Raw genomic sequence first — 24,727 nt, 5'->3', positions numbered from 1 at the left:
TAGGTTACTTTCTACATATTGCAGTAGGAGGAGACAAAGAAAAATGATATCCTTTCACAATACCCACGATATAACTTTGGAGAGGATGTTGTTTTTTTCAAGTATAAATAACACCTTATTTTCCCACTGGATATACTTGGAACAATTATGAGAATAAATTAAGGTTTTGTAATGCAGAATTTAAAAAATCGCTGGCAAGTTTCTACAAAATGTTCTTGCATATGATATTTCCTGCAAATAAATATTTTGATGGGTGTTAGAGGGCCCATCTACAACAACAATTTGAAATGTTTTTCTTCTGGTTAATCCCAAAGTTAGCAGCAGTCTCTCCCCACTTTATTAACTTTTAAACCTTGAATTTTACGAAATTTTAAAGGTTAAATAAATACAAGGGCATAATTTAGAGTTTGGATGATGGGATACTCCATCACAAATGTGACGGGTATCCCGTCCAGCATCCTAAAAATGCATTATATTCTGTGCTTGTAATACAGCAGATGCGGTATCTGTAACGTTTATGATAAAGTAGTCCATCCGAAAAAATCTAAATCAGGCCCGAAATCTTGCAGTTTTGGCCACTCTACAAATAATAATATTATGTCTCAGAACATATCATAGACAAAGACATGGAAGGCAGTTGGAGCATTATGACAATGCCAATCAACTATTAATAAGCAGCATGTGGCACTTATTTAGTTGTGTCTTCCTTGGCCACAAGGGAAATTGGCACCTTAGGAAGTAAAGTAGAAGAAAGACTTTTGGTAAATCGAGGTTCAATGCATGAATCTAATATTCTTTATATCATAGTCCATGTTTTGTTCACAGGGAATCAGCAGATCTGATTTCAGATTAACAGCTGTCATATCATCTATGAGGCTGTGAAATATCTGTTTCCTTCCAGTCAAAGAAAATGAATGGTAAAATATTGAGTTGGATCGTGCATTTGTATCATTGAACTTCTGATCACCATGAGCGACATTTTCACTCTTCTCTGTTTGTGGTGCTATCTTGCTTAGGGATTATTTATCTCTTCTCTCTGTCAGGCCTGTCTCTCCCATTGATCCGATCTTGCAAGCACTAGAGCTACCATTTGAGAAGTCTCTGTGAAAGCTGTAATTTACCTTTCACCTTAGGCACAACAAACAAACGACACAGAGGAGTAGTACACCTCTTCTAAAAAAACGATGATTTGGAACTGAATGATCAAAAACACTACAGGCCTGTAACCCTCCCAACAGTGTGTGCCAAAATCGGAGAACACCATTTTACCAAGGGACTGGCTAATATTCTGGACCCCTTAGCTGCCCTGGAATGGTTCCAGGTTGGGGATAGTACCATACATAGTACTAGTACAGATTCATTCATGTTAGCCAATCTGGATGATCAGAGAACTATAGGGGATGTTGAGATGCAGACGGGACTCTTGGTACTAGATTTGTCAATGGCATTCAGTACATTGTGGTTGGCTGGCTGGTGGCTGCTACATTTGTAAGACCTGTGTTGCACTGTTTTTTAAGTTGATGCACCCAAACGTCTTAAACCCCTTCCATTTAGTGCGATACGCATCGGGTGCAGAGTCCTTCCCGACTTGGCACTTTGGCTCATACATTTCAATTTTTATGTCCAGCCATTTGCGGTAGCAAGCTTGATCCTTCGATTTTTAAGACTTGCATGTTCTAATGTTTCTCCGTTGATATTGGAGGTGGGCAAGCCAAGAGAGGTTGCAGCCTAGTTTTGACCAAAGGTCTGACTATGGCCCGCCTCTGTTACCTAACTGATGGACATGCCACTGACCAGCCGTGATAATAGCCTCTCCCCCTTCCTTAATGAGCTTTTATTAATTAAAAAAAAAAAAAAAACACAGTGAAACAGCATCTTAAAAAACGAGACCAGCTTTAAGACCGTACGGTCATGAACAAAATCCAAAATGTGATTTGAATTGTCTTCTGTCACTGAATTTGTATTTTTAATTAACTACAAACTAACTGTGAAAATATGTCTATCAGACTGCAACCAGTTCCATTTCGCAATGCCTGCCTGTAACATGAGAGCAAGCTCCATACCACATTCAGTCATCCTATCATGTCTCGTTAATTTATTTTATTGTCTCTTTGGAAATGGTTATTGGGTTAAGTCAGGCAAGGCCAGTTATATTCAAATATAAACAGAGTTCTCCGATTTATTTACCTTCCGTGAAAAAACAAAACACCTCCGTTTTTCAGTCATGCAGTTTGTGGAAGTGTTTTATACAGATGTCGCGGATTTCTTTTGTGCTTGAAGCACAATTAAACATTTTTTATTGTAGGTAGATTTGTGGTGCGATATGCACAATCGGTGAGTCCGTTTTATTAAAAAATATTGAATACGGTCCAATAACTGAGATTTAGAAAGACAATTATGCAACTCCGCCTCTAGTCGAATGGCGGACTGCCTGACAAAAACCTGGGCTGAAATCCTGGCCTTCATATTTTGCCAAAATGTGTAATCTTGTGTCAACAAATTTACATCACTATATCTCGGTGTCTTTCACAGTAAAATGTGGTAGGAACAGCAAGTCAATAAACATAGAATTTACCCTACACATTTTTTTATTAGTACATGGTTTACTAGAATAATGATGCTTCGTGTGTAGGATTATTGACCATTTGTATAGTGCAAATCAAAGAATTCCCCCCACAATTATAAAGACATAGGATCATTTTTTCTTAAATTACAGAATTTAATAAATCGGTGAGTGAAGTGATCTAGTCTAGTATTTGAAACATAAATGTAAATATTAATGAACCTGAAGAGGTGAGGCCAGTGCTAGAGCAATGTGAACGCTCTAGCATTGCGTTCTCGAGTCAGGCTTCTTTTATTTTCCATAAGGTTTAGCAAAGTTAATCCTATTCACCTAATAGTCCTCTAGGTACGCTTATAAACACTTTCCCGTGCTCTCAGTAGCTGCAGATTTTAGTGGTATGAAAAACTGCCAGAGGAATGAGATGAGAACCCAGTCAATAGGGTGGAAGATAGGAGCAGTCATTTTGATTGAATTGTGCCTCAAGGTCCTGAGGTGATTGCAGTGTGAAGTAGGATAGGCACATGGTAGAAGTCTGCCTTCTCATAGCATCGAGAATCACCAAAGAGAGTGTGAGAGAACCTGAAAACTATTGTTAGCGCCTCTGGCCTTAATAAGTAACCTTACCAGGGTACGTGAATAGGTCGATGAACCTTTTGACTTGCAATTAAGATGTTCTTACCATAGCTCCAGTACATAATCAATAACCAATACACAGTATCAATACTCAACAACAATCAATAACTTCAATAATTAATGGAGTCAGTAATTTTCACACACCATGACCTTTCAGTCATGAATAACCACACCATTTAGTAAAAGTTAGAATATTTGTTTCCCTATATTAACAATGCTAAGGTCATGTAGATCAATCTTAAAATCAAATGAAACATATACAGAAAAAATACTGGCTGTCCAAGCGGAAGAAACATAATCTAATCCAAGCTTGAACTACAACACTTTCTAAGGTTACAGTGCAAAATTAATAACAAAGTCAACTGGGTCAAAGTGATTATATACATTCGAATTCAGCAGAGAAATTCATCAAGCATTTTTCCCTGTTATTACAATTACATTAGTGAGGGTCCTTAACTAACATCAGATTAGCATCAGCATGTTGGGCTTCATGCAAAACAATTTAGTAACACGAATTTGGAAAATCATCTAACTATGGCTCTATCAAAACAGTGCAGTTGGTACCTAGAATGGAAAAGCAAATACACATGATAGTCAACAGTCTAATTCATAATACCGTTCCTCAGTGTGGATCAGCAAGCAGAGTCAGTCTTCATCTTCAGGATATCAGTCAATGAGCAAGGCAACAGGATTCAGCATCAAAGTTCAGAAAACACAAAGTCTTTAAGCAATAAAGTTAAGTATGTCTCTTGTCAGGATGCAAAATGGGCATGAATGAGCTATGGCAAATGTAGAATGCTGGGTTCTTCTCAGTGCAGTGGAATTAAATAAATTAAAAATAGTAAAACCATTTCCCAAATCCCCGTTGACCGGTTAATCGTTTGTTCACACTTTGACCAATACAACTAAAAATCAAAATCCATGAATTCTACCATTACTCCGTTCACATGTCATTGATTGGTTGCCCTGCAATGTCCTCATCATCCCACTTGTCAGGTAACAATATTGTTGCAGCTTCCACTCCAGTCAGTATATCCATTGTTCTCCTCCTGAGAAAGTAATTCTCACATGCGTTACACACAAAATGTTACATTAGCAAGAATGGCATCTTCTAGCTGTCGGTTCTCATGAGAAAGGATTCTCAGCCACTGGCACATTTAAACAATGCAAAATGGAAAATCACAGTTTAACTCTCTAGGACAGCCATTAATTAAACATCAAGAAATACAGCTTTGATATGGGGCTTGGCAAGTAGGCCAAGACATTTGCTAAGTTAAGGCTTACAACTAATAAAACTGGGACATAATACATAACCCTTAATATGATGTACTACTACATTAGTCAAACATATATTCAACATTTCACAATATGAATTCACTAGTAAAGTACACTTTGTGAACATTGACGACAACTCATTTTAATCACATTTTCAAATGTGTGCATTATTTTTCTACATTATTATATTTTATACACAAATCACTTAGTCAGAATACATGAACACTTATTAATAATTTTTGTTAATACACCTTCTCTAGCACTATTGCTGGTGCCCAAGCAGGGTTCTTGTGTTCTTCTGGTCCCATGATGTTGACCATGCTTAGCAGCGGACCACCTATGAAATTTCTAAAGCCCATAATCTTGAGATCAAAGATGCTAATCATAAAGGGATGAGCCCCCTTTTACAGTCTATTCTAATAATCCATTGGAAAGCAGGTGGAAGGAGTTCATGCCTCGATGTGCCCTAACGGCACCCACTCTTTTAACGTTTGCCATAGATGAATCAAGGGTTCCAAATTAAAGTGAATCTCCCCTTGAGAGACTCTGTTGATGCTGATAAACACTTGGTTGAGATTGGCTCTCATTAACACCATTCTTCTTAGTGAACCACAGCTAAACCACCTGGTATTTAAACTTGTGCTTCTAATGTCCCACAAGATGTACTCCACACAGTATGTTTCTACATCTAAAGGCAAAAATGTTAGCAGGGTTATGGTAGCATTGCACAGGCTTCTACTAATGGAAGTGGTAAAGAAGATCACAGACTCAATAGAAAGGCATCATGTTATCATCCTAGCTAAACTATACAATTGGGAACTCTCAGTTGTAACTTCCTGTGTGCCAGACATGCAGCATCAAACACATATGCCCATGATTCTGTGAATTCTATAGGATAACGCCAATGGAGAAGTGATATTAGTGGAGGATCTCATCCTGCTTCACACTTCTGAACTAGGCAGATACTCAAAGAATGGGCACAGTGGAGGAAGTGTGTTACAAGCCATACAAGACTGTTTATAAGACATGAACCTCATTATTGTCTGGCAGGAAACCCATTCAACTGAGAAAACAATGTAATTCTACTTACATAGTCACAGATCCTACCCCAGGGTTTGCAGAACAGATACATTGCCATGTCAAACAGATAAAATATACCAGATCATGCTCTGATCATAAGAGATTTCACACGCGGGGGGCCCTCCGACACAGAAGAGACAGTGAGGTTGCCACATTTACTGTATATGTAAGGTGAAACTGTGTGAGGTTGAAAATAAAGATCAAACACAGGAATATTTAGAAATTTTTGAGACTGAGGCAGTCAAGCACCTGATAGCGCATCTGACTTTCTTTGGTTATTTATCATTAGTTTATAAAGTGACGCGTTAGAGAATCGATGGACCTTTTGACTGTGCTTAGAGTAGTTCCCACCATAAGGCTCAGTACCAATACAAATCTATAGCACATAACATCCATAATCTTAGGTGTCAGTAATTTCCACGCACCATGACCTCTGGGCCATGAATAACCACACCTTTATGTGAAAGTTAAAATGTTTTTTTCCCTATATTAAAAATGCTAATATCACGTAATTTAGGCCCTCATTATGACTTTGGCAGTCTTTTCACAAGACCGCCAAAGCCGCGGGCACCAGGAGACTGCCAGTGCTGGCGGTCTCCAGCCCGCCATATCACAGGTACTGCCAAATTTCTGCCACACTTTGGGTGGAAATACGTCAGTAGTCGTGCTGGTGGGCGGTGACGCTCTGGTGGTTCCACCACCGGCCCTGCCAGAAGGACTCCACCAGCCGTATTATGACCAATAACCCCTTCCCATTCCCTGCCGGATGACCTTCTCCCTAGGGGGTGGGAGGGTGTGGGTTGTTGTGTGTGCAGGTATGAGTGTGTAGTGTCTGCGTGTGTTTACGAATGTGTGTGTGCGTGGTTGTATGCATGTCTGTAAGTCAGTGTGTATGCTTGTGAATATGCGTGTTTGGATGGGAGTGAGTATGCATGCATGAATGCGTATATGAATGAAGTTATGAGGGTGTATTCGTGTGGGTGTTTGTGTTAATGTATGTGGGGTTGGGGATTGGAGCGCTATGTCAGTAGGGGGTGGAGGAGGGGGTGCTGTGGCTGGAGGGGGGTCTAGTGTTTGCTGGGGGTGGGGGAGCCATCTACAGGTGACAGGGAAGGAATTCCCTGTCACCGGTAGCCCTTCCACCCATTTCCGAAGTCCAGATCCTAATAATGCCGGCAGTCTTCTGTGGACCGCTGGGTCCGAGATGATCATCTCTGACCCGGCAGTTCAGACCGCCATGGCGGTATGAGTGGAGATGTGGCAGGCTGGCAGAGGTCAACCTGTCACACTCATAATGTGGCGGTCTTCACAGCCAGCCTGTTGGCGGTGGGACTGCCTCATTTATCCTGGTAGTCGGAAGACCATCAGGGTCAAAATGACCCCCTAAGTCTCAAAATCAAATGATAAGCATACAGAAACAATAATGGCAGACCAAATCTCCTAAAGAATCACAATTTAATCAAGACATGGACAACTACACATTCTAAGGTTACAGTACATACCTGCACAAAAAATGGCATACATTGTGATTCAGCAAAGAGAAGACATCAACTGTTAATACATGTAGTGGGCATCATTAATGAGTACCCTAACTAAGCTTCAGATTAGAATAACATGTTTGGGATTCATGCAAAACAATTTAGTCAACACAAGTTTGGAAAAACATCTAACTATGGCTCTATCAAAATTAGCGGTTGGTACCTAGGAACAAAAGCAAATATAAATTACAATCAGTAACATTGTCTTTTTCCTTGCCGCATTATGGTTCAGTAAGCTGTGACAGTCTTCGTCAATTGGACATCTGTTCGGTCAGCAAGGCATCGGAATTCAGCAATAAAGTTCAGGAAAGTAAAGTCACTTCATGCAGTTCAGAAAAGAATAATAAAAAATTGGCCTTTCTGGGCAGTTCGAAAGAATTGGGCCAATGGCGTATCTCCTCTCGGTGCAGTTTGGCTAAGTTAGATTTCCTAAAACTACTTCCCCTGTTGCTATTTGTTAAAGAATCAAACATTTACACTTAGTACAATGAAAGTAGAACCCCCAAATCAAATAATTTACTAGACCACTGTTCACATGTCGGTGATTGGCTCCTCTCCTCCTATTCCCGTCGTTGGGCTCGTCAGGTAACAATTTTGTATCAGCTTATACTCCAGTCAGTGCATCCATTGTCTGCTCCTGCGAAGGTCGTTATTACACACACTAAGTTATACAATGTATCCCTAGCTAGTACAACATAATCCAACAAGCAATTCTAATGGGAAAGAATTCTAGTTACTAACATTCAGTCCATGCAATGGAAAATCACTATTTAATTCTCTAAGCAGCCATTTTATAATTCCCCTAAGCAATGCAGCTTGACATGAGGCCGTGCAATTAGGCCCAAGACCTTGCTAAATTAAGGCCTATGATTAATAAACCAAATACAAAATACATGACCATTAATACGACATACTACTACAATAATCCAAACATGAGTTCAACATTTTACATTAATAGGCTGTTAATAGGTACACTTCGTGAATATTGATGGTCACTCAAGTAGGCACAATTTCAAATGTGTGTATTATTTTTCTATGTGAACTCTTTTTATGCAGATTCAACACTGAGAATACATGAAAATTCATTAGAAAAAATTCAGCGTTAACACACCCACAGTCTGGAACGTCTTTCAGATGGTGATTAGAGGCAAACTCATTACACTTGGATTAAATTAGTTCTACAAGTGGCCCTCAGAAAACTGAAGGCCTAATTTCCAAGGCCTTTGCACCACCATTGTGTCATTTCTTTTGATGCAGAGGTGGCGATAAGCAATGCTTTACACTGCTTCAGAATTACAATCTTATGCATTGGGCCTGATGCATCAGTTTCTAAAGCCTTGCATCACATTATACCTGCACCAGGTATAATGTAGGCAAGATATGCATTTTTTGGCAAAAAGCCACGCAGAACTGACGCAGTGAAATTTTCAACACATTTTACTGCATCATTCTGCAACTTCACTGCATCAAAATTGTAATGACTGCTCAGAGTAGGCGTTAAACTGATGCAGGGTTTTTGTCTATGGGAGCCTTCCTCCTAATGCTGGAGTAGCGTATTTTTTTATGCTAATCCAGCAATGCATCAGTTTAGCGCCACAGATGTGTCAGAATTTCTGTTGTATCTCTTGAAACGTGTGCCATAGAACACTGGATAGTAAATATAACACATCCATGGCATTGTTAGGTAGTCGTTGGGAAGACCTGATTTTTGAGGCCCTAGCAGCACACTGCACCACAGGAGCATCATTTTTTTTTACTCTCCAGCAACACAGTGTGCCAGCCCATATTTACAAGGACACACAAAACAATCTTGTGTGGTTTTTCTTGGCCTTGCAATATGGACCCCTTTCACGCATGACACTGCGTGAAAGGGGCTTTCCATGGATGTTGCTTGGGGTGTTCCCACACAACACCAATGGAACCCTAAGGAATCTGATGCTTTCCCAGATTTACAAGTCTTGGAGTGCATCAGATTCCTGTGCCACCTCAGGGGTGGCATAATAATGATGCAACGGGGAGAAATATCTTTATTTCTCCCAATGTTTTCCTCTGTCTATGTGTGCTGAATTCTGCAGCACACATAGAAAGAAGAAAACACCTCTTGTGACTGTTCTTTTTCAGGAAGGTGTCCCTTCCTGCACAAAAACAATCATTTCCGCAACACAGACTGCATTGGCGCTAGGCATCAGTTAGTGCATCAGTGCAAGGGAAGAAGACAGAAATGTGCAGTATCTTGTTCATACAGTGCATTTCTGCCCTTTGCCGGTGGTGCAGTGTGGTGCAGGAAGGCACTTGCTACATGGCCCTGTGCCACCAGCCTCATAAATGAGACTCTAAATTGGAAAAGGAGTTGAAAGTTAAAGAGGAGCACTATACAAAAAAGAAAACCTTATCAATGCTGACAGAAGTGACTAAATTAAGGGTCCAAATATACCTACTATTAATAGAAAGCTATCAAAATGCACTTTTAAGGCCAAAACAAAAAAACAAAAAAAAATATTTTATGAAAACGCAAATAAGGCCATCAAAATATTAGCAGCCAGGCTGAGACATATAGCTCACATTAGAATACAAGATGGTCCACTGCCTAACGTGCAGCATTCAAATAGAGGAACTTTTCATGGGCTCTACCAAAGATTTTACAACAGACAAAATCCAAACCCCTGGAATATAACTGACTTCCCACTACCAATTCAACCATAACAAAAAAGACCTAGGGGGTCATTACAACATTGGCGGTAAAAGGCGCTTACCGCCGTGCAGAAGACTGCCAATACACCGCCGCGGTGGCGGTAGTCTGCCACAGCTATTATGACACACATCTCGGAATCTGCCGAAATACAGACACCCACACAACTCCGCCACACCAAAGGTCAGTGTTAAAGTGGCGAAAACAAAACCTCCACCTCCACGCCAACAGAAACACGCCCATGCTATTGCGACCCAGAATCCACGCGGCGGTCTTTCAACTGTGGTATTTCATTGGCGGTACACACCGCGTCGCTCAAAATACACACATATCTCCAAAACACCGCCACATTGGACAATTCAAAATACACACACCTGATACACATACAAACACCACTCCCACACACCCAACTCAATATAAAACACACACCCACATCACCCACAAACCCCTATGACCAAAATTCACGGACGAAGGCCAGAGAGACAGCACAGCCAAGACAACACCACCATACAGAGGCACACAATATCATCACCCACACCAAATCCACGCACAAAACACCACACACCACTACACAACACCACACACATCAACACTCACACCGCCCCACACATCACACACACCACCCCATGTCACGCCAAAGACACCCCGCTTCTCCGAGGAGGAGCTCAGGGTCATGGTGGAGGAAATCATCCGGGAAGAGCCACAGCTATTTGGCTCACAGGTACAGCACACCTCCATAGCCAGGAAGATGGAGCTATGGCGCAGAATTGTGGACAGGGTCAACGCTGTGGGACAATACCCAAGAAATAGGGAGGACATCAGGAAGAGGTGGAACGACCTACGGGGGAAGGTGCGTTCAACGGTCTCCAGGCTCCACATTGCAATGCAGCGGACTGGCGGCGGACCCCCACCTCATCCCCCACAACTAACAACATGGGAGGAGCAAGTCTTGACCATCATGCATCCAGAGGGTCTCGGAGGAGTCGGTGGAGGATGGGACTCTGGTAAGTCAAATCTTAACTATCATATCCCCCACCCTACCTGCATGCTATCACACACCCCCACCCTCACCCCCTCCCCTATCACTCCAACTCCTCACTAATGTACTAAGAACACAAACCACCCATCCCAACACCAAGCCCTGCATGACACAACTAAGCATGGTCACCCCTCACTAAAGCATGCCCACTGCACATACCCAGAACACCCCCTAACCATCATCACACAAGCCCCCACACAGGAATGCTAGCACTGGGGTACACAGACACCCACCCATTGCACACCATCACACACACACATGCTATAATCATGCTCTTATGCCCCTGCAGGAACCCGAAGGACCGTCACCACACCAGAGGGTCCAGACAACACCACTCCACCCCCAGAAGAGGCCCAGAGTGACGATAGCAGCTCTGCCCTACTGGATCCTGATGACCAGCCCGGACCATTGTGGGCCTCGGGACAGTCGGTTCCCTTTGCACAGGCACAGCCCGACACTGACCTTCCACCCTCTGGTAACACCAGCACAGCACCCACCCAGCGGGCCCAAACCTCCGTACCCAGGACAGGTCAATCAGCTGTGTGTCCACCACTACGGGGAACCCAGGGTAACCCACCACCCCAACAACAACAGGGAACTGGGGGCAGTGGTAGTGGGCACACAGTCCAGGGGACGGAGGCACAGGAACACAGGGGAACTGGGAGGGCTGCTGTGCGACAGGGGGCGGACAGGCCAAGGGAACCCAGTCTCCACGAGGCCCTATCCTCCATCATGGGAGCATACCACCACTGCCAGGACACAATGGCAACAGTCCTGGCCGAGTTTCAGGAGACCCAGCGCCTGCAGGAGGACCAGTATTTGGGGTTCAGGGAGGAGCTCAGGACCATCAGCTCCGCCCTGGGCACCATCGTAGGGGTGCTGAAGGACATACAGCAGACCATGAGGGACACCATGGCACTCCAAGGGGCCCCTGACACTAGCCAGGATGAAGAACTGGCCACTACCTCTGCCGGCGCTAGTGGACAGGATGCCCCGCTACAGGACCACCACACCAGCACCCCACCCCCTGCAGATGGACAACCACCACGCAAGCGGTCCCTGAGAGCCAGGAACAGGACAGAGCAAGATGGCAAGACCCGCACCAGGAAATGAGACCACCCTGATTGTCCCCCCACTGACCCACTTTGTTACCCTGTCCATACTTGAACTGCCCCAGCTCCACTTCCTATGCCCAGATGGGCAGTGCACCTGTGAGACTAATAGACTGGACTCTGCCATGGACATTCCTCCACCATCACCCATCCTCATATTACAACCCCCTCCCATTTCTGAGCACTTCAATAAACACCCTTGAAACAAAAAACAATCTGGAGTCAGTCTGTGAGATTGTAAATATGTATTGTCAATGACAGAGTCATAATGCGTTCCCCACTGTAAAGCCAACATACCTATGTCACACATCACAAGTCCTTGAAGGATGCAAGCAGATGACACACGTTGGTAACCACACCTGTGAAACCGTAATGTAAAGGAACAACTCAGTTACCAAATACTGGTTGGAATCGACAGACAGGATAGAGGTAGACCAGTGAAAGTTGATGTAATGGTAAAAATTAAAATGTTCTCACCTGTGTGTCACTGGAAATATTGCTGTATGACTGACTCCCTGTTGTTGTTGTCTTCTTCCTCAGCTTCCTCCTCATCACTGTCCACAGGCTCCACAGCTGCCACAACACCGTCGTCTGGACCATCCTCCTGCAGAAAAGGCACCCGGCGTCGCAAAGCCAAATTATGAAGCATGGAGCAGGCGATGATGATCTCGCACACCTTCTTTGGTGAGTAGAATAGGGAACCACCTGTCATATGGAGGCACCTGAACCTGGCCTTCAGGAGGCCGAAGGTGCGTTCGATCACCCTCCTAGTCCGCCCATGGGCCTCATTGTACTGTTCCTCTGCCTGGTCCTGGGATTCCTCACTGGGGTCAGTAGCCATGACAGGTTGGGGTAACTAGAGTCCCCCAATAGCCACACACGGTGCCTCTGGAGTTGACCCATCATATCAGGGATGCTGCTATTCAGCAGGATGTAGGCGTCATGCACTGAGCCAGGGAACATAGCATTTACCTGCGAGATGTACTGGTCTGCCAAACAGAACATCTGAACATTCATGGAATGATAACTCTTCCTGTTCCTGTACACCTGTTCACTCCTGTGGGGGGGGACCAGAGCTACATGGGTGCCATCAATGGCACCGATGATGTTGGGGATATGTCCAAGGGCATAGAAGTCACCTTTCACTGTAGGCAAATCTTCCACCTCAAGGAAAATAATGTATCTCCTTACGTGTTTCAGCAGGGCAGACAACACTCTGGACAAAACGTTGGAAAACATAGGCTGGGACATCCCTGATGCCATGGCCACTGTTGTCTGGAATGACCCACTTGCAAGGAAATGGAGCACTGACAGCACCTACACGTCAGGGGGGATTCCAGTCGGATGGCGGATTGGTGACATCAGGTCTGGCTGTAACTGGGTACATAGTTCCTGGATTGTGGCACGGTCAAACCTGTAGATGATGATGACATGTCGTTCTTCCATTGTCAACAGATCCACCAGCGGTCGGTACACCGGAGGATTCCACCATCTTCTCACATGTCCCAGCTGACGGTGCCTACGAAGGACAACAGCGACGAATCAGTCATTTTTCATCCAGGTATGTACCCACAGTTACACACAAGACTACACCAATCACAAAACCCTTCCTGTATGTGTGTTGAGTGTAGGCCTAGCTATGTGTGACGCAGAGGTAAATGAAGCCATGTGGGCCCCTGAAATGGCGGCTGCCTGACCTCTAAACTGGGACAATGGGATTGTGGGGTAACAGCACTGGCGTTGCACACCGTGGCGGTAGGCGGTCGTAGACCGCGGCGCAATGCAGCATTGGTTAACATTGGACCCTATGGGTCCCAGGAGCCAATGAACAGGTGCGCCGGCGGTGATGATGCGCACCGCCGCGGACGTCACCGCCGCAGACGTCACCGCCATTTTCTATCTGTTCAATCACTAGATACCTGACCTTCGACAGGAGAGGACCTACACTGCAAGTGCTGCTGTGACCTCGGTCTGGAAGCGACGATGGCTGCTGCGTCTGAGGAAAGGACCCCTGCCTTCACTGCTCAGGAGTTTGAGAAACTGGTAGACGGTGTCCTCCCCCAGTACACGCTACTCTGCGGTCCTCCAGACCAGCAGGTTAGTAAACAGGGAGCATGTTGTATGGGCTAGGCCTGGGTGGAGAGGGCTGTTTGGAAGAGGGAAGGGGGCAGAGTTCAGGGAACAATAATGCATGTCAATGAATGGGCCACATGGCTAGAGTAGGGAGGGGGGCCACTCACATTGACGGTGCAGTTGGTAATGACTTCTCTTCTTCCCTTGTGCATGTCATGTAGGTCAGCGCCCACCAGAAGAGGGACATTTGGCGTGCCATCGCCAAGGAGGTCCGGACCCTGGGGGCCCACCAGAGGCGGGGCACCCACTGCCGGAAAAGATGGGAGGACATTCGCCGCTGCAGAAAGAAGATGGCGGAGGCTCAGCTGGGGATGGCCTCCCAATGTGGGATGGGTGCCCGTCGCACCATGACCTCCCTGATGTTCCAGATCCTGGCAGTGGCCTACCCGGAGTTGGATGGGTGCTTGAGGGCATCACAGCAGACACAAGGGGGTGAGTACAACCTCATTCTGCGGACTTTGCACGCAGTAGAGGGGTCTGGGTGGGGGAGGAGGCCTGTGGGTGTACCTATGCCAGGCAGAAACACGAAGACTAGGCCCCTCTGTAATGCAGCCCATGTGGCACTCTACCCCACCTCAGTAGGGTGCCAAGTCGAGGTATAGTTGCCCCTGTGGCATCCACGTGTGCAGATGTCCACAATTGCCATGTAGACTATATCCCAGAAATTGCATATGCAGAGGGCAGGAGCACGGCGTAATGCAGGGGGCTGCTGTGTCTGTCTTGTCCGCCAACGGTAGCGGTATGCCATGCACTCAACCTGTCTTTCTTCTGTCTCCCCCCCCTTTTTCTGCTCTCCCTGTTCTTTTGTGCATCAGCATCATCAGGCGGAGGTACAGTGGCACCGGAGCACGAGGGAGCTGCCTCCCACATGGCCATGGAGGGCCACACCACGGACTCAGAATGCACCAGTGGGACGGAGGGCGAGGGGAGCTTCACGTCGGCCACTGGATCACCAACCAGCGACACGGACTCGTCCGCCGATGGGAGCTCCCTTATGGTGGCGGCACCATCTGTGCGCCCCACTTCTACAGGTACTACCTCCTCTACCAGCACCGCCCTCCCAGCAGCCCCTCAGCCTTCGCCCCGTGCCCGCTCACCCAGGAGGGTGGGCATCACCTTCGCCCCAGGCACCTCCGGCCCTGCCCCAGTCATCCCTGCTGCCCTCAGTGAGGAGGCCATTGACCTCCTCAGGTCACTCACTGTTGGGCAGTCTACCATTGTGAATGGCATCCAGGGTGTAGAACGAGAGTTGCAACACGGTAATGCATTCCTGGAGGGCATTCATTCTGGTCAGGCTGTCCTTCAGCGAACCCTGCAATCTCTGGCCTCAGCACTGATGGCAGCCATTGTCCCTGTGTCTAGCCTCCCCCCTCCAACCTCCTCCACCCAGACCCAATCCACTGTACCCCAGCCCATCCCAAGCACACCTACAGACCAGCATGCACACAAGTCAGCACACACAAATAGCTCAAGCAAACATAGGCACCAGACAACCCACAGGCACTCACGCAAGCATCACACACATACAGACACAGCAACATCCACTGCCTCCACTGTGTCCCCCTCCTCCTCTTCTCCCTCCTCCCTCCCAGTCTCGTCTACACACACACCTGCATGCACCACATCTACAGGCACCAGGAATCGCACAAGGACACCCAGCACCACAAGCCGCTCACCTGCACTCACCACCTCCACTGCCATTTACACGTCCCCTGTGTCCTCTCCCAGTGTGTCTGTGACGCCCCCTCCCAAAGTACACATACGCTGGGAATCACACAACCAACATCCATCCACCTCACGACAGCCTCCAGTACCTGCACCTGCACCCAAATAACCTAAAGTGACACCTCCTACAACCACCTCCTCTTCCTCCACTCCCAGACCCCCTCCAACTACCCATCCCAGTGTCCGTCAGAAACTGTCCCTCTGTAAAGTTGACCTTTTTGTCCCCATCCCCCCCTCCAATTCATCAGTCCCGTCGTAGCGCCTCAGCCAAAAAGCCTCCAATACCAGTGGTGCCTGTTCAAGGTATGTGGAGTGTACCGGCCACCAGGGCAGTCAGTGTGACCCGGAGCTAAGGCACTGGCAGCCCACCCCCTGTAAAGGCTCTGAAATTGGAGAGTGGACGACGGGACCATGTGAAGCCTCCTGGTGGGAAACCAACTCACATGGGTTCCAAGGGGATTGGAGAGTCAGCTGTGACTCCACGGGGAAGGCCCAGAGGAAGTCTGGCCAGCATGTTGTGAGTATCACGGCGGAGCACTGTTGTCACTGGTCAGGAGACCACCGCCGGAGTCATAGCCCAGGAGGGCCCAAGTATCGTCACTGGTCAGGAGACCACCGCCAGAGTCATAGCCCAGGAGGGCCCAAGTATCGTCACTGGTCAGGAGACCACCACCACCGCCGGAGTCATAGCCCAGGAGGGCCCAAGTATCGTCACTGGTCAGGAGACCACCGCCGGAGTCTTAGCCAAGGATGGCCCAAGTATCGTCACTGGTCAGGAGACCACCGCTGGAGTCATAGCCCAGGAGGGCCCAAGTATCGTCAATGGTCAGGAGACCACTGCCACCGCCGGAGTCATAGCCCAGGAGGGCCCAAGTATCGTCACTGGTCAGGAGACCACCACCAGAGTCATAGCCCAGGAGTGCCCAAGTATCGTCAATGGTCAGGAGACCACCGCCGGAGTCATAGCCCAGGAGGGCCCAAGTATCGTCACTGGTCAGGAGACCACCGCCACCGCCGGAGTCATAGACCAGGAGGGCCCAAGTATCGTCACTAGTCAGGAGACCACCGCCGGAGTGAGTCATAGCCCAGGAGGGCCCAAGTATCGTCACTGGTCAGGAGACCACCGCCAATGCCGGAGTCATAGCCCAGGAGGGCCCAAGTATCGTCACTGGTCAGGAGACCACCTCCGGAGTCATAGCCCAGGAGGGCCCAAGTATCGTCACTGGTTAGGAGACCACCGCCACCGCCGGAGTCATAGCCCAGGAGGGCCCAAATATCGTCACTGGTCTGGAGACCACCGCAGGAGTCATAGCCCAGGAGGGCCCAAGTATCGTCACTGGTCAGGAGACGACCGCCGGAGTCAGTATCCAGGAGGGCCCTGGCTGCCACAGCCCAGGTGGGCTATGAAGGAACGTCATGCCACACACCAATGCCCAGTCTAGGGAACGTCATGCCACACACCAATGTCCGTCCCAGAACCGCCATGGCAAAGCACCGCTGAACAGTCCCGAACCGCCATGGTGAAGACCGCTGAACAGGGCAAGCACCGCCATGGTGAAGACCGCTGAACAGGGCAAGCACCGCCATGGTGAAGACCGATGCACAGTCCAGAACCGCCATGGCAAAGCACCGCTGAACAGTCCCGAACCGCCATGGTGAAGACCGCTGAACAGTCCAGAACTGCCATGGCAAAGCACCGCTGAGCAGTCCCGAACCGCCATGGTGAAGACCGCTGAACAGTCCAGAACTGCCATGGCAAAGCACCGCTGAACAGTCCCGAACCGCCATGGTGAAGACCGCTGAACAGGGCAAGCACCGCCATGGTGAAGACCGCTGAACAGTGCAAGCACCGCCATGGTGAAGACCGCTGAACAGGGCAAGCACCGCCATGGTGAAGACCGCTGAACAGGGCAAGCACCGCCATGGTGAAGACCGCTGAACAGGGCATGCACCGGGTAAGAATGAATAGACCGCCACATCAAGCATCCTTATCCCATGTGCAGCTGGGACATTGACGGGACAGGAACTTTCACGGGGAGACTAACCCAGTCTGGGCACCAGTCCCCCTCACGAGCCACTGGCGGATGTTATCTACTTGCGAAATTGAGCCTTTGCACTCCCCAGGATGGCACAGTGGGCAAGCCACCCACTGTAGAGACTTGAGAGACTGTGGCTTTGCACTCCCCAGGATGGCACAGTGGGCAAACCACCCACTGTAGAGACTTGAGAGACTGTGGCTTTGCACTCCCCAGGATGGCACAGTGGGCATGGAGCCCCGTTGTGGATCTGGCTTTGCAGTCATCTGGCTGAGGTGCCCCCCCTTCCCTTCCCCCTGAGGTGCCTGTAGTATTTCTATCTGATGCCCCGGCAGTGTTCTCTCCGATTGTGGACAGGCATCTTTTGTGGGCCTTGCCCATGCATTTTTGGACTAGTGGTGCACGGACATTGATATGTACATATCTGCACTACTTCTCGTACTGTATATATTTCTGCAAGATTTTCGTATATATCTGTATATTTTTGCAAAACTTGTTTATTGCAACATTACAATGTTTGAACGGATCTCGCTTTGTCTTTGCATTCTTCCGGGGGGATTGTGGGTTGTTACTGTGATGTTTTCAAATAAATTGGTGTGTATGTTGTAATATGCGAGGGTGGGGGTGTTTCGTGGGTGTCCCCCTAAGTTTTGCCTCCCACCTCCCCCATGTTGTAGGTGCAGTACTCACCGTTGTCTTTGGCGCCTACGTAGATGGTGGTCGTAGAGGAGCAGAAAGACAAGCACTGGGAGTATTTGGAGTTCCGGCTCCATGGAGTCCTCGTTCCTCGTGGGATGTGTTCAGGTGAGCGTTTTCCCATTGCAAAAGCAGTTTCTGCCGTGTTTTTATCCACGGTGAATCCACCCCTGAAAAGGTGGCGGACTGGCAGGTTGTAATACAATGGGCGGTACATTGACTTCCGCCTGTCTGTTGGTGGTGACTGCCGCACTGCTTGTCTGTACCGCCGTGGCGGGCGGTGTGTTAAAGTGGCTGTCTTTGTTGGCGGTTTCCGCCAGGGTCATAATTCCCTTTTTTTGTCCGCCGGCCTGTTTGCGGTATTACCGCACCTTTAACACCGTCCGCCAGGGTTGTAATGACCCCCCTAATCTAAAAAAGAGATGTAGGAACAAAAGGTAGAATGGGTCATTAAGAACCTTCTTTCCAATAAGTACATTCTATAAAAACTTCTTCTCATTGTTGTCTCCTCCCTTGACATATCTTTATAATACCTTTTGTGATACAGGTTGTTAGAAATGGATCTCTGATTGACAGTCAGTTTGCACTCTGTCCAAGTAGGTATCCTCACTCTAGTCAGGGTGAGGAAGATAGGATAACCCCTGTTCATCCCTTTGGTGGCTTGGTACAAGCAGTCAGATTTATCTCAAAGGCAATTTGTGAAATATTTGTACCAAAACACACAGCAACACAGTGAAAACACCACAAACACACTCAACACCAGTTTAGAAAAATAGACACTATTTATTTAAATCAAACAAGGCCAAAGTGACAACAATCTAACATACACAAGTGGAGATAATAATTTTTAAAGTAAAGTGAGTCTTAATACATAGAAATCAATGGATGCATTGTTTGTACATAAAGTACCTGGTATTGCATTGAAAATGAAGACACACGTGCGCGCGTGCTTCAGAAGAGTAAGCAATGCGTCGATTCCTGACTCACAGGTGAGGCTGTGCATCGATTCTTCTCTGGTCGGGTAGGCGATGCATCATTTCTCTCTCCCACAGAAGAGCGATGCGTTGATTTCTGGATGGGAAGTCTTGCGTCCGTGCAGGTTCACTGCGGTTTTGACACCCATCGATAATGCATGTGCAGTCCTGATGCACAATGGAAATGACTGCTCTACGTGGGTGATGTGTCAATTTCAACGGCCGCAAGTTGGTATTCCAACCGCGATGTAGGTGATGCATCAATTTTTCAGCCACAAGGCAGGTGCTGCGTTGATTTTTGTCCTTCTCCTCTCCAGCCTTGGGTCCACCAGCTTCTCATTTCAAGGGCCCAGGGACTGGATAGGGCACCACTTGGCAGGGCAGGAGTCTCAACAAGAGAGTCCAGGTGCTGGCAGAGGAAGTCTTGGATGGTCCTGAGACTTCAAAACAGAGGGCAAGCTCAGTCCAAGTACTTGGAGACACTTCACATGCAGGAAAACACGGTGAAGCCAAGACTTTGGGCCAGATGTATCATTTTTACCAATAGTGATAACCCAATTGCGTTTTTTTGTGAATTACAATTAAGTAATCGCTATTGGAATGTATGAAACTCCAGGAGTTTGATATAGTGATTCGCAAGGGCTCACAAATGGACCTACCTCATTAATATTCATGATGTAGGCTGCAATTTGCGAGCCATTGCTGGGCTCAGCAGACCACCATATCTGTGATTGCTTTTAAATAAGGCATTTTTTTTTCAATGTAACCTGTTTTCCTTAAAGGGAAACAGGATGCTTTTAAAAGAGAAAAATGAAAAGTTTTCTTTCCATTTTTTAAGAGCAGGCAGTGTTCAGTGGGACCCCTGCCTGCTCTTAAAAAAATGTTTTCTCATGCATTCACAAAGGGGAAGGGTTCCCTTGGGGACCACTTCCCCTTTGCAAATGAGTTACCACCAATTTTAAATTGGTAGTCACTGCGATTGATTTGCGACCATATTCACAGTCACAAAACAATCATTCATAGCTCTGTGATTCGGTATTAGCACTCCCCTTCCTAATACCAATTCGGTATGTAGTCACTAATCCAATTTGCCATTCAGTAACAAGTTACCAAATCGCAAATTGGTTTTGATACATACCAAAATGTATTTTTGCTATTGCAAACATCCGTTGAGCCATTTGCAATTGCAAAAATGCTTGATACATCTTTCCCTTTGTCCTCTTTAAGGTAGAATCAGCAACTACAGGCCAACCCAGCCTAGAACGCTCACAGGCAAAGGGGCAGTACTCCTCTTCCAGCTCTTCAGCTCTCATCCTTGGCAGAAGTTCCTCTTGATTCAGAAGTAATCTAAATCTAGGGTTTTGGGTACACTACTTATACTCATTTCTGCCTTTGAAGTAGACGAACTTCAAAGGAAAGTGTCTGTGGTTCACAAGATCCTGCCTTGGCCTGGCCCCAGACACATCCCTTGGGGTTGGAAAATGCATTGTGTGAGGACAGGCACAGCCCTTTCAGACATAAGTGTCAGCTCCTCCCTTCCCACTTTAGCCCAGGAGACTCATCAGGATATGCAGGACACTTCTCAGCTCCCTTTGTGTCACTGTCTAGAGGGAATTCACAAACAGCCCAACTGTCAGTCTGACCCAACATGGATTCCGCAGGCAGGAAGAGGCACAGAATGGTTAAGCAAGAACATTTCTAGAAGTGGCATTTTCAAACTCACAATCTAAAGACCAATTTTACTAAAAGTTGTATTTAAAATGTGAAACCTCATATCTCTCTGCTCCCAATAAGAAACTGCACTTAAAAGATATTTAAAGGTAGTCTGCATGTTAACCTATGGGAGAAATAGGCCTGGCAATAGTGAAAACTGAATTTGGCATTATTTCACAATCAGGACATGTAAAACACATCAGTACATGTCCTACCTTTTCAATCCACCGCACCCTGCCCCTGTGGCTAACCAGGGCCTATCTTAGGGACACACACACTGGAGTGGCAGGTCTGAGACATGTTCACAGGGCTACTTGTGGGTGACACAATCAGTGCTGCAGGCCCACTAGTAGCCTTTGGTTTACAGGCCCTGGCCACCTCTAGTGCACTCTACTAGGGACTTAATAGTAAACCAAATATGCCAATAATGGAAAAGCCAATTAGGGCCATATTTATACTCTGTTTGCGCAGGAATTGTGTCGTTTTTTTTTTATGCAAAAAACTAACTCCATATTTATACTTTGGCGTTAGACGTGTCTATCGCCAAAGTCCATGGAGTTTGCGTCATTTTTTAGCGTGGACACCTACTTTGCGTTATTGATATGCAAGGTAGGCGTTCCCGTCAAAAAAATTGACTCCAAGGCATGTGCGCCGTATTTACACTCCCGGGCAAAATTCACGCCCGGGAGTGGGCGGGTCAAAAAAAATGACGTCCTGACGCTTTTGCGTCGTTTTTTAGCGCCTGGTCAGGGCAGGCGTTAAGGGACCTGTGGGCTCGGAAGGAGCCCACAGGTGCCCTCCCATGCCCCCAGGGACACCCCCTGTCACCCTTGCCCACCCCAGGAGGACACCCAAGGCTGGAGGGACCCATCCCAGGGACATTAAGGTAAGTTCAGGTAAGTTTTTATTTTTATTTTTGTGTGGCATAGGGGGGCCTGCTTTGTGCCCCCTTACATGCCACTATGCCCAATGACCATGCCCAGGGGACAGAAGTCCCCTGGGCATGGCCATTGGGCAAGGGGGCATGACTCCTGTCTTTGCTAAGACAGGAGTCATTTCAATGGGGGTTGGGAGTCGAAAAAAATGGCGCAAATCGAGTTGAGGCGAAAAATTTGCCTCAGCCTGACTTGCCCCATTTTTTGGCGCCCAAGCTCCATATTCCCCTACGCCGGCGCTGCCTGGTGTACGTCATTTTTTTTCACGCACACCAGGCAGCGCCGGCGGCTAACGCCGGCTAACGTCATTGAATAAATACGGCGCCCGCATGGCGCTTCAGAATGGCGTTAGCCGGTGCTAATTTTTTTGACACAAAACTGCGTTAGCGCAGTTTTGAGTCAAAAAGTATAAATTTGGCCCTTAGTGTTTCAATTTACACAGGGAACACTTGCACTTTAGCACTGAAGTGCCCAGAGTACCAAAACCAGCAAAACTGAAATACAGCACACAGTAAAAAACACAGGAAGCAGAGGCAAAAAGATGGGAAAACATGCCAAGGATTTCAGGTCTAACACAAGTGGAGTAAAAGAGACCATGTAGAAGCAGATATTCTACTTATACATAAGGCAGGGAAGCGACAAGTGTAACATGGGTCCAATAGGCCATCTTACTGATCAGCGTAGATTTTAATCTGATTGGAAAACTGCATACCATACTCAAACCCTGACGGGTCATAATTAATAACAGGTCGACTGACTTTTGACAACATATGACGGATCCACTATTTAATTGAGAACTCAAGTAGGAGAACCATTTCAATGCTGATTTTAACTGTCAACATGTAGAAAGAGTTTAACTGAGTGCTTTGGAGGTTGGTGCTAGAAAAGGTGATAATCTGCCCCTACATGTAAAAATATAAATGTAGAAATAGGAACAAAAAAGAAGAACATAGCCAAACCAGAGCAACTAGACAGGGCTGCTCTCTTTCCTCATTTCTCTTTTCATTTTCTGTTGAACCCCTCACCTAGCTTGTCAGATAGCCCCAGAAATCAGGGGCTATGTATTTTGGGGGAATGCAACACATTTTAAATATGGTCTTCTCATACTAATAAAATCTAAAACTTTGGTTTCAGAGGTAATCCTGATCTTGCAGCATTTTCGGTAAGTATTGGACCTCCATGTAAACTCAAACACATCCCAGATAATGAAAATTAAAATAAATCCAGCTACTAAAAGCAGAGTTGGGGAGTGAATACTACGTAAGTGGGCAAATCAGATCAGATACTTTGGTGTATACATTACCACAAACCCGACCATAAAAGATCTCTGAAAGGCCACCTACCTGAATTTAGTAGATTAAAATTAGGGATAATCTAATTGGATGGAGCCCAATATTTATTTATACAATGGATGTGCAGGAAAACGAACATACTCACAAGAATAGTTTGATTCCTCTAAAAATGGCACACCTCTTTTTTTCTAAAGTGGCGCAGCACGGCGCTGCTATTTTTGGCGCAGCACCACGCTGCACCACTTTAACATAAATCTGGGCCTTAATCCTTTTTCTGGAAGGCTTCTACTGAAGCCTTCACAATGCTGAAACATTCTTGAAATTCCAAATGCCCTCAAGACTTCATTCAAGCCATCCTCATTTCTCATTTTGCACTCTGATAAGATGATTTTAGAATCAATTCATGTTTAGCAGAGAGAACAGGAGTCTCTTTGTGGAACATCTATTTCCAATTCTCAGTTTCTGCATTGCAGTGGCTGTTATTACTGAACCAATTGTGATATTGCAGCCTGCTAGTTGTAATCTTGCATCTTTTTAATATTCAGGGGGACGGGGGCACCTCAGCCGGGAGATGGAACAAGACCACTGGTTCTGGAGAGGGCAACATGCCCTGTGCTTGATTCTGGGGAGTGCAAGGCCACAGTCTCGCAAGTGGGTGACTTGCCCACTGGTTCTGGAGGGGGAAACGTGCCCTGTGCTTGATCCTGGGGAGTGATGGGCAAGTGGGTGTCTTACCCACTGGTTCTGGAGGGGGCAACATGCCCTATGCTTGATCCTGGGGAGTGATGAGCCACAGTATCTCAGGTGGGTGTCATCCCCACTGGCTTTGGAGGAACAGGCAGCACAGCAGCCCATGGAGGCAGGATTACATACTGTCCACCGGCGGTGACAGTTGCACATTGAAGGTGGTGCTGCTGGGGGGGAGGCTCCTGCCCATCCCCTGCAACCTGAGACAGCTGCAGAGTAGTGGTAGTGCTGATGGTGGGGGAAGGCTCCTGCCCATCCCCTGCAACCTCGGACAGCTACACAACCATGGTTGGTGGTGGGGGCTCCGTCACATTTTCTGCCCCAGGCCCCTCAGTCTTCCTGCCTGCTGGTGCAGGCTCCTTGGTCCTCCTGGCAGCTGGGGCAGGCTCCTTCCCCTTCTTGCCTGCTGGCGCAGGCTCCTTTGTCTTCCTGGCAGCTGGGGCAGGCTCCTTTCCCTTGAGGCTGCCTGGTGCAGAATCCTTCACCTTCAGGATATGTGGCCTGGATCCCTTTCCACCAGGAGTGGGGGGTGGGGAAGACTGGGCCT

The sequence above is a fragment of the Pleurodeles waltl genome, chromosome 11 (genome assembly GCF_031143425.1).
Source record: "Pleurodeles waltl isolate 20211129_DDA chromosome 11, aPleWal1.hap1.20221129, whole genome shotgun sequence".
Lineage (NCBI taxonomy): Eukaryota > Metazoa > Chordata > Amphibia > Caudata > Salamandridae > Pleurodeles > Pleurodeles waltl.
The sequence above is the reverse complement of the archived record's forward strand: the minus strand, read 5'-3'. Positions refer to the sequence as shown.